Source organism: Phascolarctos cinereus, unplaced genomic scaffold (genome assembly GCF_003287225.1).
Source record: "Phascolarctos cinereus isolate Bilbo 61053 unplaced genomic scaffold, phaCin_HiC Scaffold_4;HRSCAF=312, whole genome shotgun sequence".
In the NCBI taxonomy this organism is placed as follows: domain Eukaryota; kingdom Metazoa; phylum Chordata; class Mammalia; order Diprotodontia; family Phascolarctidae; genus Phascolarctos; species Phascolarctos cinereus.
This window is the reverse complement of record NW_027555847.1, coordinates 303549678-303571270: the sequence shown is the minus strand read 5'-3', so window position 1 is coordinate 303571270 and position 21593 is coordinate 303549678.

The following is a 21593-nucleotide window of genomic DNA, read 5'->3' as shown; positions in this document are numbered from 1 at the left end:
TAGAGGAGCAGGGGCCTTGGTCACAATTCCAAGGCCAGGAGGTACACTAGCACATGCAGTTACAATACATCTGGGCCATTTCCTGGATAAAGATCAGAGTACAAACCAGGAGATCAGTGATCATACCTTTCCTAGTATAAGACCACCTTGGAAGCACTGGAAATTTGCAAATCCCCAGAACTAACTCTGAAAAATCCATGCCAAAAAGACTTGAAAAACGTCAACAAGCAAAAGCCTCAATGAAAAAAATGCAAATTAAAACAAGCCAACAAAAATTTCTGGAAGAGTTAAAGAAAGAAGTAACAGTGGTAGAGAAAAAATTGGGGAAAGTAATGAGAGTGATGCAAGAGAATTATGAAAAGAGAATTAACAGCTTGGTAAAAGAGGTACAAAAAATACTGAAAAAAATCATAAATTAAAAAACAGAATTGGCCAAATGGAAAAAGAAATGCAAAAGCTTAGCAAAGAAAATCATTCCTCAAAAATTATAATTGGACAAGTGAAAGCTAATGACACCATGAAATAGGAAGAAATGTTGTTTTTTAAAGTCCAAAGAATAAAAAATAGAAGAAAATGTGAAATATGTAATCAGAAAAAAAAACAACTCTGGAAAATAGATCAAGGAGGAATAATTTAAGAATTGTTATACTATCTGAAAATCATGATCAAAAAAAGAGCCTTGGCATCATATTTCAAGAAATTATAAAGGGAAATTGACCCAATATCTTAGATCCAGAGGATGAAATAGAAATTAAAAAATCCACAAATCACCTCCTGAAGAAAATCCCAAAATGAAAACACTCAGGAATAGCACAGCCAAATTCCAGAGCTCCTAGGTGAAGGAGAAAATAGTGCCAGCAACCAGAGAGAAACTATTCAAATACCATGGAGTCACAGTTAGGGTGATATGAGATTTAGCAGCTTCTACATTAAAGGAGTGGAGGGCTTAGAATATATTATTCTGAAAGGCAAAGGAAGTAGGATTGCAACCAAGAATCACCTGTCCAGCAAAACTCAATAATAACTTTCAGGAGGGAAAATGAGAATTTAATGAAATGGAGGATTTATAGGCATTCCCAATGAAAAGACCAGAGCTGAACAGAAAATTTAACATTCACAAGACAAAAGAAACCTAAAAAGGTAAATATAAAAGATAAATCATAAGAGATTTAATAAGGTTAAATTGTTATATTCCTAAATGGAAAGATGATACATGGAACACATAAGAACTTTATTATTAATAGTGTAATTAGACAGAGGGCATGAGTTAACTGTGAGGGATGAACTTCAAAGAAATGAGAGTGAGAAAAATGGATGCACTGGGAGAAGTGGGAAAACCAAGGAAGAATGGAAGAAATTACCTCACATAAAAGAGATTCACAAGGAAGAACTTACAGTAGAGAGGAAAATGAGGGCAACACTTGAACCTCATTTTCATTTGAATTGGTTCAAAGAGGGAAGGATATATATTACACACTTGATTTGGTATAGAAATCTATTTTACTCAACAGGTAAGTAGGAGGGAAAGGGGGTAAGAGAAAGGTAGGGTGATAAAATGGAGGATCGATTAAAAGAGACAGTGAACACAAGTAAAACAGACTTTTGAGAAGGGACAGAGTAAAAACAGAGAGAAGAAATGGAAGAAAATAAGACAAATAGAAATACGCATTTACTCATCATAACTGTGAATGTGAATGGAATAAACTCATTTATAAAAGAGAAGTGGATAACAGAATGGATTAAAAACCCAAATCCAATGATATGTGGTTTACAATAATCACATTTAAAAGAGAAAGACACACACAGAGCTAAATAATACGTTGGAACAGAATTTATTTTGCTTCAGCAAAGGTTAAAAAAAAAGGCAGGGCTAGCAATCAGGATCTCAGACAAAGCAAAGGCAAAAATAGACCTAATTGAAAGAGATAATTAGGGAAACTATATTTTGCTAAAAGGTATAATATACGCTGAAGTAATATACAAATAATTTTACATCAAGTTTCTCTGTTAAAAACCTCATTTCTCAAATATACAGGAAAGTGAGTAAAATTTATTAAAATAAGGACCATCCCCCAAATCGATAAATGGTTAAAGAATATGAATAGGCAGAGTTCAGAAAAAGAAATAAAAGTTATTTATATTTATATCAACTCTTTTTTGGTGGCAAAGAATTGGAAATTGAGGAGATGTCCATCAATTGAGGAATGACTGACCAAGTTGTGGGATATGGTTGTGGTGGAATATTATTGTGCTATAACAAATGATGACCAGGAGGGTTTCAGAAAAACCTGAAAGGCCTATATGAATTGATGTAGAGTGATGGGATCAAAACCAGGAGATCATTGTACATAGTAATAGCAATATTGTAATGATGATCACAATGAAAGACTTAAGTACACTGATCAATAAAATGATCCAAGACCGAACTCATAAACTTTCAGGGTAAATTAAAGTATGTTTTTTTCACTTTCTTTACTTTTCTTGCTTTTTAAATTTTCTGACATGGCTGATAACAGAAATGTGTTTTGCATGATTTTACATGTATAATTGTTATATTCCTTGCCTTCTCAGTGGATAGGGAAGGGGCTGGCATGAGGGAGAGAGTTTAGAATTCAAGATTTTTTTTTAGTGTTAAAAATAAATAAATAACTTTTGGAGAAAATAATCTTTTCCCAATGATCAATGAATAGTTTATGTTACTAGAATAAGTAATTCCTATCAATTTTGAAATCCTTGGTAGAAATGCAACCAGAAGACAAAAAGAAGATAATAGTCAGTAAAGGAACAGGAAACCATTTCTTCCTGGAGAGGCAAATAAAAGAGTTGGTGAAAGTAACAGGAGATGTTAATCCATGAGATATCTGGTTATTTCACAGTACAGACCACATGACAGACAGACCACTGGCATAAAAATCACCATGAAGATAATTTCATCTTGTGTGCCAACATTTGTTTTAAAGGATGATGGGAAACATAGAGAAATTCTACAAAGAACTTAATATAATTCTTTAAATAAAATTGCCATCTGCCTTACTATTTCATGATATCAATTAAAAGGTAGGCATAGAAGAAAGTAGAATAAATTTTGGAAACCTGTTTCAGGAGCAAGCAAAAAAAGGCAAAGGCTCTTAGATAATATATCTTACTAAATTGATACATCACAAATGTATCTTCTGTAAAAAGAAAAAAGAGCACTAAACAAGGTGTGCTGAATAACTTCACTGAAAATTAAATTAATTCTAATAGACTGGAATAGAAATATTTCTGAAGAACTTTGCATGACAGAGGACATGCTGGCAAAAGACTGCCCAGAAAGGTGTACCTGCATCAAAGAAGGTGCTGTCCCTATGAGCAAAGCAGAATTGAAGTAGCTAAAAAGAAATACAAGATGTGCAAATTTAGAGAATCCATGCCAAATGTTCACGTGGACTATTTGTACCTGAACTGTGGTACAGCATTCTGAGCTCATATTGGTCTGATCAGCCACAGTAGGACACACTGAAACTTGACTTTAACACAGTGATGTCATTTGTGTCCTCTTCAAGAACAAAAGACAAAAACCAACTACCACAATCTTGAAGTCTGCTCATATCAAAGACAGAATCCCTGTTCATGATGAGATCCTAGTTTTCGTTATTTGCATCTGACTTCTGTAGATTATACTAAGCCTTAGAATCTTATAAAACCACCAAAATGAGATTCACACTCAATCTAAAGAGTTTGCCCTCACTATTCACACAAGAAAAATTAAGTTTAGAAGAATGTCCATTGTTCAAACATTATATGCAACCAACAAAGCTTGTCCATCAATAAATATATCTTGTCTATACATTACAGATGCATAATGACCTAAGCCTAGAATCAGGGAGAAGGAGGAGTGAAGCCTAGATTGCAACTAGTCTATTGTCAATGCTTTTAATGTTCCAAGCTTCTCCTTGAAATAAAAGGACTCATATTTTTGACATCAATATTTTTCTGGTGATGCTGCATGCCTACTGACATCAGTTCATATAAATCTTCCTAGGTTGCTCTGAAAATATATTTTTCTTCATTGTTTTTGTAGTTCAATAATATTATTTCATATTCATATAACATACTTTGTTCAGCCATTCCCAATTGATAGCCATCCCTCCCCTTTTCATTTCTATGCCTTTCCAGTAACAACAATAAGCTGCTTTTTTTTTTTTTTTTGTATATGAAGAAAGCCAGAAAAGCCAGGAAGTGGAGGTAAGCAAAGAAAGAAAAGTATTCTAGGAATGGGAGAGAGAGAAGAGAGAGAAAAAGAGAGAGAGAGAGAGAGAGAGAGAGAGAGAGAGAGAGAGAGAGAGAGAGAGAGAGGCGAAAGATATAGAAGAAATAGAAATAGAGATATAGAAATAGAAATAGAAAAAGATATAGAAGAAAAAGAAATAGAGAGAGAGAAAAGGCAACTAGTTGGGAACAGAAAAGCTGTGTTGTGCACAAGGAACAGTAAGAAAGGCAGTGCTATTGAATCTGATAATATGTGATGAGGGGATAAAATAAAAGGAATCTTAGAAAGTAGGAAGAGACCAGATTGTGATAGGCTTTAAAAGCCAAACAGGGGATTTTATATTTGACACTTAAGATACTACGGAGTCATAAGAGTTTATTGAGTAAGGAGGCAACAGTCAGACCTGAACTTTATGACAATCACTTTGGCAATGGCAAACTCTGGACTTGCATGTGGAAAGATTTGAGGTGAAAGATCAAACAACAGGTTATCATACTAGTCCAGGCATGACGTGATAAAGGTCTGTACCGGGGGAGCAGCTGTGTGACTGGAGAGAAGGGGACATATATGAAATATGTATACAGAGATGACCTTGAGATTGTGACTGGGAGGATTGTGGTACTTTTAAACAGCAGTAGGGAAATTTGGAAGAGATTTTGAGAGAAAGATTATTGAATTCTGTTTTGGAAATATTTTGTTTATATGTCTACAGGATAACCAGTTTAAGATGTCCAAAAGGCAATTGGTGGTATGAGACTAGAGCTCAGAAGAAAAGCTTACACAAGTCAGTGAGTGCTTGGATCCCAAACCTTTGCAGGTACAGAATCATCCCTAAGTCACTTAGTCCCTAGCTTTTTACCTATAAGATTATATAGTTTCAGTTAATAGCTTTTCTCTAATTTACAGAAACAAGTGACTAACATTCAAGTCATCAATGCAAGAAGCATTTCTGCTACTATTTCTAATAATCTGACATTTTAATCCAACAGGAGTAGGAGTTAGTAAGAAGATGCCTTGGCTCTCCTGCCTCAATTGTTACCTCAAGCACTCTTAACTTTGATGGCTTAGTCCTGCTGTTTGTTTTCACATGAAAGCATGGCCTTTCTTGAATACATACCATCTCATTTGCTTTCTTGTCCTTACTTACTGTGGTTTACTTTCTGCGTAGTGTCTGTATCTTATAGGAGTTTGAAATGCTAGTGTAGAGCATGGTTTAGAATGTCTGACAAAAGGATTTGGAGGTAGTGGAATTTTGAGAAGGAAAGAGTCTGAATTTGAGTAAAGGAGGATCAGCAGGTAGTAGTTTTTAGAATGAATTGGACCCAGAAGCAAAAGTAAAATGAAGCACTGAGATTTTGCCCACAGGACACTCTCAATTATTGGGTACTGATAGCACTTACACTCTTTGGGAGTGTAGAAGCAAATGAGCACCATATGAAGTTAGCAAAAATAATTTAAACAAACTAGGAAGCTATTAGAACCCTTCTTTTTCCCCCTGGGCAACTGGATTCCATGTACGTTGGAGTAGACCCACCTTTCTTCCTCCCAGGAAGTACTTCCAGAGCAGCAGTTTCAGGATCTCCACCACCAAATGTTAGCAACCCAAGCTCTCTGTGTAGCTTAAAAATTGAGGGACTGGTGACACAACACCTCTTCCCCTACAGGACGTTGAATCCTAGAGTCACTTCTTACAACTCAATTTGTCTTAATGATTTCATTTTCACTTCATGGTTTGCAAAGTTGGTTTGAGGGTACTCATGCTGATTGCTTTAGTCACATTTTCTTTTTCTTCCCCTGGGCAACAAAATTCCTAGTCATAGTTTTTATTGGAATTTCTAGTTGGGAGGTGAGTTGATTGACAAGAGAACATGCAAGAGGTAATGAGGAACTAAACTAGGGGTATATTAGCAGAAAATGTAAAAGAATGTAAGAATGAGAGAAACATCGTTGAGATGGAATTGGCAGATTCAATCTGAAGGATTGATTGAACATTAGAGGAGAGAGTGAGAAGATAAATATGACACTTGAGACTGAGTAACTAAAATAGTTTTACCATGAACACATGTATATTTGAAAAACTACCAGACTTTTCCATCATTCTGAAGCTGTGTTCATTCACATATGTGTGTGTATGTATATATGCATATACACACACATACATATATACACACATACACATAAACACTATATGGACACATATGTATGTATTTATGTGTGTGTAACTATATGTATGTGTGGATATGTGTGTATAGCATATATGTGTATAGTGTGTATACATGCATGCATACGTATATATATACATATACATATATACGTGTGTGTGTGTGTGTGTGTGTGTGTGTGTGTGTGTGTGTGTATACAGAGAGAGAGAGTTTCCCTCATTAGAATCCTTGAGAGCATGGAATCTTTTTCTCCCCCTATTTTCCCAATGCTTAGCACATTACTTGGCACATAGTAAACACTGGAAAAAAAAGGAAATTTATGCATTATTTTTATGTCACTTATATTTTTCTTTTCTGTTTTCAATTAAATTTTATTTTTAATTTTGAAAATTCAATTTTATTTCTCTCAGACTCATCACAATTGAAAAAAGAAAAACAAAATCCTTGTAACAAATATGCATAGTTAAGGGAAACAAATTTCTTCATTGGTCACATTCCAAAAATAAAATATATCTCATTCTGTTCTATGAGTCTCTGTATCTCTCTGTCAATAATTGGGTACAATGTTTCATTATTGGTCCTACGGAGTCATGCTTGATTACTGTATTGATAAGAGTTCTTAAGTCTTTCAAAGTTCTTCATTTTTACACTATTATCATTATTATATATGTTGTTTTCCTTACTGTGCTCACTTTACTCTGCATCAATTCATGCAAGTCTTCCCAAGTTTCTCTGAAAATATTTCTTTCATAATTTGTTATGGAACAATTATATTACACAATATTGGCATACCAAAATTATTCATCCATTCTCCAACTAGGACACTGTCTTTGTTTCTAGTTATCTGCTATAACAAAAAAAAGATGATAAAAATATTTTATACATATGGGAACTTTTCTACTTTCCTTGCTCTCTTTGGGCTACATATCTAGTAGTGTTATCACTTGGGCCATCGTGTGTGTAGTTTAACGACTGTCAGGGAACGGTTCTAAATTGCTCTTCAGAGTGGGTCCAATTCACAACTCCATGAAAAGTGCATTAATGCACCTGTTTTCCTGCAGCTATTCCAACATTTATGGTTTTCTTTTTTTGTCGACTATTTTTTATTCATGCATAACAATGAATGTGGTTGTTGAACTCACTCATAACAGAGGATAGCCGAAAGGAGTCAAGAGCATAATCCAGCGATATATTGTTTAAAAGAAACACACAAATCATAGACACATAGAATTAAAGGTCAAAAAAATCAAGGAATTTTTTAAGTGAGCAGGAAGAAGGGAAACAAAAAGGTATAACCAAATTTCAAACCATATTGCATAGCAATGCTCATCAAAACTATTTGGCACCTGATAAAAAAGATAGAAAAATTGATCAATATAGCAAATTGAGTTCTGCGGTTTCAGAAGGAATTGAATCGAGTAACATAGTGTTCAGTAAACCCAAGGATTTCAGTGACTAGAGGGGAAAATTACACAAAAAAATAAACACAGGAAAAATTAAAAAGAAGTCTGTCAAAAATCAAGTTTAGGCTAACAATTTATATCAGCCATAACAAAGTATGTATACATGCTATTGATTTTTTAAAAGTCATATTATAAACAGATCAGAATAAAAGGGAAAGAGATAATTTTCAGACTTTAAGAGATAGTGGAGGAAATGGCCTCGAATGTTATGATCCACAGCATCACAAGGAATAAGAAATGACTGAACAACTGAACATCAGCAAGGTAACTTTCACAACTATTGACAAAATTGGCAATTTTGATTACATAAAATTGAGAAGTATTTATAAAACAACATCAATATAGTTAGAATAAAAAAGATAGAGATGTAAAAAATGTCAGTGAAATACTTAAAATTCACAGAAGAAAACAAAGAATTTCAGGAATGCACAAAGACAAGCACGGTAATACTACTATATTAAATTTAACATAAATTTTAAAAAGAAACAATCTCTACATGATAGATATTCCTATGGTTTCTTATAAAAAACCTTTTTTACCTATTTTCTGTACATTGAAGTGTTCGTGTTCATCAATATTTATCAAATTCATAGTAAAAAAGATTTGGGAGAAAATCATACTTTAACAGGAATAATATAAAAAAATAGTGGAAACAAATAGTGAAACATATGATGAAAGACATGGCTAAGAAGTAAGGAATGGGAGAAACCAAAAGCTTACAAACTATACAGAAACAGCAGCAGCTAGGCATTGCATGCTTCAAAAAATATCATGAAAAATGAAACTGATAATATTTTACCTGACAGAAAGACTTGTTATGGGTGTGAGTCATTTCTGAGTTAGTTGTCTATGTGCATTCAGACAGCCAATAAAGAAAATAAAAACAGATTTGACTAGAACTTAAATATTAAAAATGAGCGAGGTATAATAAAATACCTCCAACCTGACTAAATTAAAAATTATCAATAAAAAATGAGAATTAGATGGAAGAGAGACATCAACATGAATAACTATTTTGTAGAAAGTTTTACTGAATTAATTAATGAAAATAACAAGTAGTGGAGAAAAAAGCCTAGAACTACCTCAACCATCCTGAACAATTACTCTACTTACCAATCAGAGGGATGTAATAGCCAAGGACAACATTGGTTTAAAAGAAAGTTCATTTTAAAAATCTTATGAGGAATGATGGGGGAAGATTATTCACTATATCACCATAAAAAACAGCAATAACTATTGGAAGGAAAAACAAGTTAGTGATAGCTTGGCAAAAGACAAACAAATCTTGAGAAAACTTAAGGATGAAACTTGAAGAACAACAAAGAGATAAAAAATTGAAAAGATCATCATGAAGGACAATGGAGTCATTGCACTAGTACTCTCACATTACAATCCATGAATGTGCTTCACGAAGAAACAGAAATTGTGTTGAAGAAAACAAAAGATGGAAAAGTAGTTGGATCCAATTTAATACATACAGAAGAGATCTATTCTGGAAGTGCCACTATTTTGAAAGAATTGAGTGATCGGTTCTTAAAATATATTTTTTTTAAAAACTTGGAAAATTAAGAGTTTGGAAAAAATCTTGGATCTTATTACAAAATAAAGGTAACTAGGAAAACATCAAATAACTACAGAATAATATTCCTGCTTTCTCATCTATGTAAAATTTCATGAGAATAATCTTCCCATGCATAAAAGGCATCCTTGAGAGGATACTGGAAGTGAGTGCAAGAACTATTCCATGATCAAACAACTGATTAATCACATACTCCAAGCAGGAGAATACAAAACCCCACTGTGCTTATTTTTTAGTGACTATAAAAAATTGTTTTGAAAGAGCAAAAAGATATTTTAAAAAGCTCTCTGCTAATGAAATGTCTTCCACACATAAGACAAAAATCACACAAGATTACTTGAAAGATTTAGCAACAGAGATGACTTTTTCAACAAGTCTCTGATTATTAGCATGAATAAGGTGTCAGAGAGATGTCAGAAACAATGTTGGTTGGTAAGCACAGAGTCCACATAAATGAAGGATTACTTAAAGATGGTGAGATCTTTCTGACACTTTTATTTAAAAATAACAATATATTGCTTACATGATGACCAAAACATTTCAGAGCTTGATCTATCTAGTCATGGGGAGTAAATGGATAAAAAGCATCTATTTTTCAGACTGTGATATGCAGTAAGATTGACAACCTAAATAGCTGTCAGTTAGTACATATATCTGGGAAAGAAACTGAAAAATAGATAATGAACAGAACCAAGAACGAAAAGGAGTAAGAAAGTGTCCTAGATTACATCTCCAAAATTGCACAGTTCTTTTATTAACCCGAGGCTCCTTTGAAGAAAGTCCTGTCTTTTCAAAACCAGCATTCTTTCAGTGACATTAGATGACTGTTCATTAAGTGAAAAAAAAAAGTGAAGTTGCATCTCACTCAAAGGGCAATGGAGAGGCACATGATGGTATTAAGTAGGTTGCAACACATTACAAATGAGAAATTACCCTGGAGAAGTGATATAAGGGATGTCATTATAGAAAAGTATGAACAAAGAAAATGGTAGCTTAGTCATATAGGGAGAACAAGTGACAGCTGATTGTCGTTGTCTCACCTTCCCCAATGATAGACATGAAAAGAGAAGAGGTCACAAAAAAGCACTAGAACATTGAGTGGACTACAAATTCACCTGCAGTGAATTCATGGGAGGACGTGACTGAATTTCAGAGGATAGGCAGGCATGTATGAATTGGGGTCTGTGTGGCTGGAGGGAATACTCAAATTGATGACCTCTAGATACACTGCAACATTAGAATATTAGAGCAATATATTATGCAGATGATCCTCCACTAAAGTGGTATTCCAATGTCTCAACATGGCATGGTTTCCAAAAGCTATTCCAGTTGAGGCTAAACTCTGGTACTTCCTACCAGGCTGGAAAGGCATCTGAGTATAGGCCAAGGGATAAACTGTCTTTATCTGTAGATTAGACTGGTTAACATCAGAAAAGTTCATCACTAATTTGGCGGCAACCTAAAAATAAATAGATAGATAGATAGATAGACAGATATAGTTGTAGTAAGACTGCAATACATTAATGAATGGAGTATGCAAGTCACTGAATTACATACCCTTAAAATTAGTATGCATTATTTTAGATAATTCATGCCTCACACATATTCTAATACCCTGAAAAATAAAATTAAACACTCTGAGCTCTTGGGCTTAAAATGTACTATTTTTATTAAATACACACACACACACACACACACACACACACACACATATTAAGTACTAGCATAATATACTCTCCTCAGAGATACTGGAAATACAAAGAGATAAGATTCAGACCCTTTCCTTAAGGAGATTGTATTCTAGTTGATAGAAATATGAAAAGTAAATAGATGAATGTAATACAAAAAAATTGTAAATAAATCAATCAACCAACATTTACTGAACACCTATTATCTTCCAGTTATTATGCTAGGATCATAGACACTCTCTACATGTTAGCCAAATTAGAAAAGTAAATATAAATAGATATATAAAATATTTTAAAGTCATAATTTACCAATATTCCATTAAAAGTATTATTCTGCACATGGCATATTGTCCTATTACCTCTAATTAGTCATATCATAACCACCAATACTAAAATATTGTTTACTTTCAGGCATGATCTGAACTACACTCCCTATTAGGAAAAATGGCATTAACTAAATGAAAAAAAAAATCAGTAGAGAAGCATTACCATGTAAATATATTTCTTTGTTCAAAATACAGAAGATCATTGTTGTTTTTAATGTGAGTAATTAAATGTAAGAGATTTTGGTGCCTGTAAATTAGTCCAGGGAACTTGGCTTTTGGTATCTCCATCAGAATTTTAATCATGACGTTTCCTGGAAACTTTAATTCATTTTTGTTGTCTCATCCTTGTCTTCATTTTTCTTCTTATGCTTTTCATTTAAGTACTTCGGGCATAATTTCTAGGCAAAGAAAGTCAATTGGAATGTTTATTATTGATGTTACATTAACAGACTCCAAAGCTAGTAAAGTGAACCATAAATACTGTGGCATAAAATACAAATGACCCCAAAGTTTTTTGTTGTTGTTGTTGTTGTTTAAGTAAAGCATAAATAACAGTTTTAAAATTGTGTGAAGCTAAAATAAAACACAATTCTAATAAATTAACAAACAAGACCCATTGGACTTATAAAAATGCAAAACACTATGTGCTTAAAATGAAGTTAATAAAACCAGCTGGGGAGATTTTTATTAACAAGCTGTGCAAATGACTAACATTGCTGTTTTGGAAGCTTATAAAAAAAAAATCTATATGTGTGCGTTGGAGGGAAGAAGCCAAAGGAAAGAATAGAGAATAAGTGAATAATTTGCCTTGACAATTACTATGCAAAGAATACTCAATGAAATCAAGAGAAATGGAATCTAATTTTCTAAGTGATCTAGAGCAATTCAAGCCGCCACATTGCCTCTTTGCCCCAACCCACAATAATAAATTTCCTGCCTGGGGATATTTAATTCTAAACTTAAACTTCTCAGCATTCTGTTCTTCTCTTTTCTTTTTCTGATTAATGGGACCCTCCAAATTAATAGGGAATCAGCTCCATAAATCCTCACAAGTAGGAAAATCTATGAATATTCTACTGTACCTATGGTACATGAAGAAATAGCCTGAATTAAAGACTGCACTATGAAGTATTTAATTATTTAAAGAGATTAATAGCTATCAACTACTACTGCTACTGCTAAATGCACATTTGGAATATTGACTGTTTCCAACATTTCCTTTGAAGGTTGGATATGCAACTCAAACATTCAGAACTATGGAATGTCCAGAACTATGGAATTAAGGAAGTTCCCTTTGTTTACAATTTTAAATAGAGATGTCTATTTCTAATGATTATTCTGAAATGTCACATTTTGCCAGGAGTTTCCTGATTTAATTTACTCTGGATTGAAAATTCCTTAAAATGCATGGCTCTCATTATTTTAAATTGATTAGTTCCATTTGTAAATAATACAAGTTTAAAATTATAGTTTAAAAAAACTGTTTATTTAAAATATGATTCATCTGTATATTCATTCATCCAGGCATGTTCATTCAACAAATATTAATTGACTATAAGTACTATGTTAGGTACTACAAGGGAAACAAAGATACAATCTCTGGTTCCAGGAGCATACAAGCTATTTTTGGACTTGTTTAATATAAGAATTTGTTTTGATCGACTATGACAATTTGCTATCCTTTGTTGTTCCCATTGTTGTACCATGTCTGAAAGGCCATTTTATAATGAAAGCTTTTTTAAAAAAAAATTATCATTTAACACATTTATTTTCTCTTCTTTCCATTTCTCCTGTCCTCCCCATTGGTCAAAACAAAGTGATCTTCAAAGGGTTATGTTCCTAATGTTTTGTTTTGTTTTGTTTTACCTCCAAAGAAATAAAAATCTATTTGCTTTATTACCATTCCTGTGTGTTATTTTCCTATAGTCCTTCACTAGGCTCTAACTCCAGTACCCCTTGTGATATGGAAGCAACTCTGAGTTCTTGAAGATTATGTCAAAATAGTCAAACTTCTAATAGGTGCTGCCTATGTGAAAAGGCTTCAGATATAGACCCAGTGACACACTAGTCAATCTAAATTTAGAGAAACTCAGTACCAGGAGGTTAGGGACTAAGTGATAAATATTTTAACCACAACATCTTACTAAGACCATGTTCTAAGATATGGAAAAGTTGTCATATGTTCCAGAAGAGGAAGTACCCTCCAATTTAGTTTTGAGCAACTAAAATATTGAAGTATCCCTTTATTATATTCTATAACCTAGAAAGCCCCTAAACTATTTCAGTAGCCTCTATTTGTTCACTCATGGAGAGGAAGTGTGTCATACTGGAAAAAGTATTAATGTCAAAGTCAGGAATACCTATGTTAAAATTTCTTTACTGATACATAATGGCTTTATGAACCCTACGTAAGTTACATAACCTCTCAGTGTCCTCAAGCAACTCTAATGTCATAGGCTCTAATTAGAGCAACTAATGAATCCCATGAAGTGGTCTTATTATTCTAATCTGCATCACACACACACACACACACACACACACACACACACACACACCTATGTATATGTATATAAGTGTTTGGTCTGGACTTCCCCTGGAGAACTCTGTACCTTCCCAAGGGCCAATATCCCCATGCACTGGGATATTCTCAGCTTCTCCAGTCAGCAGAGCTCATTGGTACTGAAAAAAGAATCTGGGAGATCCAGATTGATTATAGATAATAATTTAATGATCATAATGGGTTACTTACATTAGAGGCCAATCTGGGGCAGCTGCCAGATGAAACAGTCTCAATGACGGATTGATCCCCATGTAGAGACCCCAAGAGAGCCAAGTGATAATTATAGAAAACAAAGGGAAGAGGAGCTATAGAGTACGTCACTACTGATTGATTTTTGGTTTTCTGCTGAGTAATGAACTCATTTTTGAGCTTGAGCACTAAGCCAAAGTTCTTGGGTAAATGCCTAAACCCAGAATTGTGTAATGGTTGCAAACTGGTCACTGTGTTCATGTTATGGCTGTTACTAGACACATTATCTGAGTTATAACTCAGTGTCTGAATTATGATTTTAATAGGTCACCAGGTGTAGGCTTCCATCTTTCACAGAGTTCAAATTATGACTTTCACTTCTTACTGTGTTTTATGACTTTTCCCTAACAGGGACTCTACTACACATATATGTAGTAGTTGTAATTCAGTCATTTTAGTGATGTCTCACACTTTTTGATCCCATTTGGCGTTTTCTTGGCAAAGATATTGGAGTGGTTTGCCATGTCCTTCTCCAGCTCATTTTACAGATGAGGAAACTGAGGCAAACAGGGTTAAGTGACTTGGCCAGGGTCACATAGTAAGTATTTGAGGCTAAATTTGAACTCAGGTCTTCTTGATTCCAGGCCAAGTACTCTATCTACTGCACCATCTAGCTGTCCTGTATGTATGTATGTATGTATGTATGTATGTATGTACGCATGTTTATGTATATGTATAATTAGCTCCTACCCAAATAGCTCCAATTGGGACCGAGCTATAAAGTATAGGTGTCAATCTGTAATGGAGGAGGAATTTACTCACTATGTCCATTAAATCACAGTTTGGTCAAATATTATATTTGTTGACTACAAATATCCTTTTTTCTTTAAAAAATGCCAAAGGACCACATAGCTGTGATTTTTACTTCTCTTCAATTAAGTAATTTCAGTTTAAGAAACATTTGTTAAAGCATAAACTCCATGTAACGATATGTTGCCTTCATTGAAGAGGCCAAAATAAATGGATATGTCAAGATATGAAGAGCCCTTTGTTTAAAACAATAACAATCATCTCAGCAATGGCAAGTGAACTGATATTAAACCAGACAAAATATTTGGACATCAGAGTATTATATGAGAGCATTTGAATTCTAGGGCTCTAAATGAAATAAAACCAATTCAGTTTTGTATCGGGATTTTTTTGGCTTTCCAAAATTAATGAAAATTCAACCTTCTATGTATATGACAAAGATGATACTTGTGACTTCTGAAACTTTTTTATCTGCTTTTTGTTATATAGATTATAAATAATTGTGAAAATCTAACTCTTTGGTGAGAATATACATATAAAAACTTTGAGGTGAAGGCCTTCACAATACCAACATAATTACTAGTAATAGTTCACATTAACCAAGTATGTTAAGATTTGAAAACCAATTTGTATGCATTGTATTAGTTGATCCTTACAATAAACCCATAATGTCATCACTATTATTTTCCCCATTTTACAATTAAGGAAACTGTGGATCGGAAATGTTAAGTGTCTTATACAGAGTAGCCCAGCTAGAAAGGATCCGAGTATGGATCTGCCTTACTCAAAGTCCAGCTTCAAGGAAGGAAGAAAGGAAGGAAGGGGGAGGGAGGAGGGAGGGAGAAAAAAAGAAAGGAAAGGAAAGTGAAATTTGAGGTCTTTTGTTGAGAAGGAACAGGAGGACAAGGCATAGGAGGTCTGACAAGAGAGGAAAAAGTTGTAATTCTTTTTCTCCTTTTATTCAGCTCTGTATTCCCATTTATTCATTCACTTTGTTACAGCAAAGTTTTCTCCAGGGCAATTCTTTAGTTTTCTGTACTGCATGAAACCAGAAACTTGAAACAGACAATCACAAATTAGTGAAAGGCATGAAGCTCTGAGAAGCAGAGCTGTGTTTTCCTACAGTGCTCCCTTGTCTCCAGAAATAAAAGTTACAGTACAGGTCTATACAACTAAAACCTACTGAGAAGGCTACTGTCCTCTTGATAAGAATAACATTGTAAGGAGTTCAGTACCTCAATAACTGTAATTTTGATGGTATGGGTACTTCCTGTATAACCAGATCACATCTCATCTATGACTCAGTAAATTTGTGCAGGGTCACTGTGACTGAAAAATTCATTTCTTTACAGATAACCTGTAGATGAGCCTCTCAGAGCTAATCCAAGTCTAGCATGACAGGCATAAAATTTGACACTGGGAGTCTACCCAGCACATCTGCATATTGATAGAACCTACCTTATGCTCCACTATTACAACTTTCTGAAATTTAGGGTCATCTCTATACCACAATGAGGTATCAGAGTAGTGCTACAGTGGAAGCTAGTGATTACCTTGGCCATATATGCGGAACAGACTTAAGTCTGGTACAAAGGCACAAGGCAGGAGAGATGGGAAACTTCAATTATCCAGACATTTGCTGAAGCTCTCTCCCTCTGGTAAAAATAGAGAATGAAAACATTTCTTGGCTTGCCTTCATGATAATTTCATCTTTCAAAGGATGAAAGGATAAGTAAATAGGACCTCTTATTTTGAATCTAATTCTCATCAATGTATGAGTCAGTCAACAAGCATTTACCAAGCATCTGCTATGTTACAGGTACTGTGCTGAGTGCCAAAGCCATAAATAAAACCAAAAGAGAGTCCCTGATCTCAAGGAGCTCACAGTTTAATAGAGTGGGCAAATGTATGCTGACAGAATTGATAGGAACCTTGAAGAAAAACTAACTACTAGATTTTAGAACTCATAATACAGAAAGGCAATAAATTAATAAGTATCTACTAATCACTTAATCACATTATTTACAAGGCACTGTTTTAAGTGGGGGTGGGGGTGGGCATGGATGCAAAAACAATAGTCAAACAGTCCTTGCTCTCAAAGTGTTTAGATTCTAATGCTGGGGTTCTAATCTCATATGTGTCATGGACTCTTTCTTTAATCTGGTTAAGTCTATGGATCCCTCCTCACAATAATATTTTAAATGCATAAAATAAAATACATGGGATTACAAAAGAACTATATTTTATTAAAAGAGGGAGGTAGAGGGGGGAGAGAGAGAGAGACAGAGACAAAAGCAGAAAAACGGGGAGAGACAGAGGAAGAAACAAAAAAGAGAGGCAGAGAAAGACATGGTCCTTGCCAGGTCCTGCTGTTGATTCATTCTATCTCCCCAAAGTCTTTGGAATCTATCCCCTCCTCTTTATTTCCACTGTCACCATCATAGTCCCAGACCTCATTACCTTTCATCTGGACTTCTCCAATAGCCTCCTAACTGAAGTCCTTGTTTCTAGGCTTCCTCTTTTTCTAGTATACTACTGCCAGTTTCAATTTACTAAAGCACAGCTCTGTGTATTGTCACATCCCTGCTCAAAAACTTCAAGGTTACCTAGTCCAAATTCTTGCAAGGTCCTCCATAGTTAGTAAATAACTGAGATACCTTGGACTGCCCATTCCTCAAGACCTGATCCATGTAATTTAAAATTTAATTAAATCTTAAATTACCTATTCTGATTTTTTCTAAAATTGTCTATTCTGACAAAAATTGCATCTTTCAATCTTGATTTTTTTTTGGGGGGGGATGAGGCAATAGGGTTAAGTGACTTTCCCAAGATCACACAGCTAGTAAGTGTCTGGGGCCAAATTTGAACTCAGATCCTCCTGACTCTGAGGCCAGAGTTTTATCCACTGCATCACCTAGCTGCCCCAAAACAGTTGCATCTTAATTCTCCCTTAGGTTCCCATCATGGAGGGACAACCTGGAACACAGCTCCCTAATTCTATTTCCTGAGTTCAGTTTCTTTAAACCTTCTACATAGAAATAAAAACTGAAAACAAAGAAACCAAAGGTGGCCAAGTCCTTGGGTTTTGTATCCAGTTCAAATTGTGTTTCAGTCAGGCACTTCTTTTAAGTATTCTTAATAACATACTCTTTTTTTGCTTCCAAGAATGGTCGTTGTAAATATTATAAATTGTATTCATTGTTAGCAGAAAGACGCTATTCAAATTCATCTTACAGGCTATAAGTTACATTTAAATATCTTACTTTGGAAGCACTTCTGCAATTAATTATATTCCTGATCACCATATTAATTTTCATGGAGTTTATAAAATGAGACTTCTTTTTCAACTAAGAGTTCATAAACTATGTGTTCTCCATCACAAGTATGTGCATATATATTAGTTTCAGCTTAAAATCTCAAAGTTAAAGAGAAGCAATGCGTGGTTATTAGAATTCAGGCCATACAAATCTCAAAGCTATGTTCCACTAAAAATCTTTAGGTAGGACTAGTACCCCATCTGTCTCTAGCTTTAGAAGCCCTCATTATTTTTTTTTTCCAGATTCAGGGCAAGGTATTTGAGGTGATCATCTGTGCAAATCATGGCCTGAGCCACCAACAGTATAACACAATCTATTCAAGCCACAAATGAAATGGCAAAGCATTTAAATAAAACACAAAAGCAATGTAAATAACAAGAGAAACAATTATACAATGAAAGCTATTCTTGATCTCCACCTTCCCCCTCCACAGTCCCCTCATCCCTAACCTCCAGAACACACAAACACTCAAATGAGCACAACCTATTATAAACTCAGTGGAATTATAATCTAACCCCATCCTGCCCCCCATTATAAAATCCCTAGCATATTAGTGGAAGGACAATCTCCTCTAAAATCATGAAAAAAAATGGTTAACACAAAATTATGCCCTCTGCTTCAGAAGTTTCTCAGGGCAGTCTGGAGAATATATTAAACAAATGAATAAATAAACAAATAAATCAATGAATAGATAGACAAACAGACCAGACAGATAGAGAGATAGATAGATAGACAGATAGATAGACAGAAAAAGAAGGAGGGAAAGAAAAAGAAAGAAAAAGAAGGGGCTGCCAGATGGTGAAGTGGATAGATTACCAGCCCTGCAGTCAGGAGAACCTGAGTTCAAATCCGGCCCCAGACACAAGATACTTCCTAGCTGTGTGATCCTAGGTGTTGAGGGCCGGCTCTAAGAGTCCAATCTGGGTTTAAGATCCAGGACAGAATTTGACTCTTGCCCAGGCTTAACCCACAGACTCAATCATCTAGGAAGCAGGGCTCTCCAAATCTCCCCCTGCAAGGGAGGCTCCTGAGACATTCCTTCTCAGTCTTTGAAACTTAGATTTACACATTCACTCCTCTATGCAGGTGGTGCCAAGGTGCCTGGCAAAACCTTGGAAAATACAACCCAATCTAGGAACCCTGATAATGAGGAAATGTATGTTGTCACGTCCTCAGCAGATGTTTTGGGGAGTATCTCACGGGGAGGACTCTGAAGTTAGGCTAGATTCTCTCTATACATCCTGTACCCTCAGATGAATAAACTGAGTCAGTTCTGCTGCTCCGACTGGCCCATGTCTCAAGTTTATTTCATGCTCTTCCGTTTGGTGCACTATTTGATTGCTGGCAACACCTGGGCAAGTCACTTAACCCCAATTGCCTCAGAAAGAAAGAAAGAGAGAGAGAGAGAGAGAGAGAGAGAGAGAGAGAGAGAGAGAGAGAGAGAAAGAGAGAAGGAAGGAAGGGAGACAGAGAGAGAAAGAAAGAAAGAAAGAAAGAAAGAAAGAAAGAAAGAAAGAAAGAAAGAAAGAAAGAAAGAAAGAAAGAAAGAAAGAAAGAAAGAAAGAAAGAAAGAAAGAAAGAAAGAAAGAAAGAAGACCATGTAAGGAAGGCTTATCAGAATTCTGCTGTGGAATACCACTTCACAGGTTCACTGCTCTAACTGCAGCTCACAGCTTTTTTTCTTCCTATCATTTCTTCTCTCAGCCCCACTTTGGTTAAATCTTCAACCTTTTAACTGACTACCTGCAGAGTAAACTCCTGGCAATGTCACCACTCTGTGGACAGACATACAGACACCAGGGAAATGGAGTTTATGAATCTACTGCAGCTAAGAGTTGTTTCCTTGCATTATGGATAATGAAGTCCTGTGGACTTTTCACTATGTCTATGCCATTACGCTTACTTTAAAAAAAAAAATTACAGTGACAAAGCATGGCCTTCAAATCCTTAGGTCAAGAGCATATTTGATCCAAAGGAATAAAGAGGAAGGCATATATAATACTTGATTAAATTATGTTTTAAGAAATAAAACAAAGATGTAAATGCAAACTGTTTATATTAATAAATTAGATACATATATGTTTATACAATTCAATCATAAAAGTTAATAAACAAAAGACTGCAGTCTGACCAGTGGCTATAGCTTTTATCATCAAAAAACTCAACTGTATTCATGGTATTCAGCCCTCCCTATGAGAATACCACAGATTACGAGTCACTTCTTACAAAAGCCTAAGATCAAAGATTTTACACGAATTCTATTCATTGAGCAATGCCAAACTACTTCAGGTAACCCTAATTTTTCAGAGGAAAAAACCTTCAAGGATAATTTCAGTAGCTTATACCTAAAGGGGATAAACCTACCCACACCATCCTCTCAGAAAGAAAAAAAAAGGCGAATAAAAGAGGTAAAAGTCTAATATATGCTTGCCAGCTAACAATATAGTATAATGTTAGCATTTGTTCCTTTGAATGCCCATATCTCTATAGGCAGTAATTCATAGAATGAGTAAGGTCGGTCGTTTCTTTTAATGATAAACTATAACCACGTTGAAGTCTTAAACAGTTCTCACCTGTTTTACCAATATCAACTTACCTTGTCTGCTGATATCAGAGGATCATTGATTTAGAGCTGGGAGAAATCTTAGAGGTCACAGATTCCACCCTCTTCATTTTTACTTCTGAGGAAGCAGAGGCATGCAGCTTTTAAGTAACATAACCCACCTCACGCAGCTAGTAGCTGTCCAATGCAGGGTTTGCACTTTGGATTCCTTTTCCTCTATATCACACTGCCTTTAAAGCAAGATGGAATCCTCTTGACTGGGCCGGTTAACACATACCTATAACTCCAATTCCTGAGGATGCTGAAGCTGACGCTGGCAGATCTCTTGAGTCTGAGAGTTAATAGCTGCAGTGTAGCTATCTGGTCTCTCTTAGTCAACAAGCATTTGGTCCTATCTAGAACTCAACTTCCAAGCATTCAAACTTTGTTGTAGAGAGACCAGTGTCTGTGGGCTGGCCCCATAGTTCAAATGTCAAACATAAGCTTACCTGAAAGACTATTTTACAGAGAAATTCACAAGGTGTAACAATCACATGGCAATCAGAAGAAGCGATATGAGGATGCTATCTAGATAAGTATCTCTGCAGAATTTTAGTATTGACTGTGAGACATGAGAAACACTGGCCTAGGACCACCCAGCATGCCATTTTCACATCAAAGAAGGTCCTGTCCCCCACAAGCAAA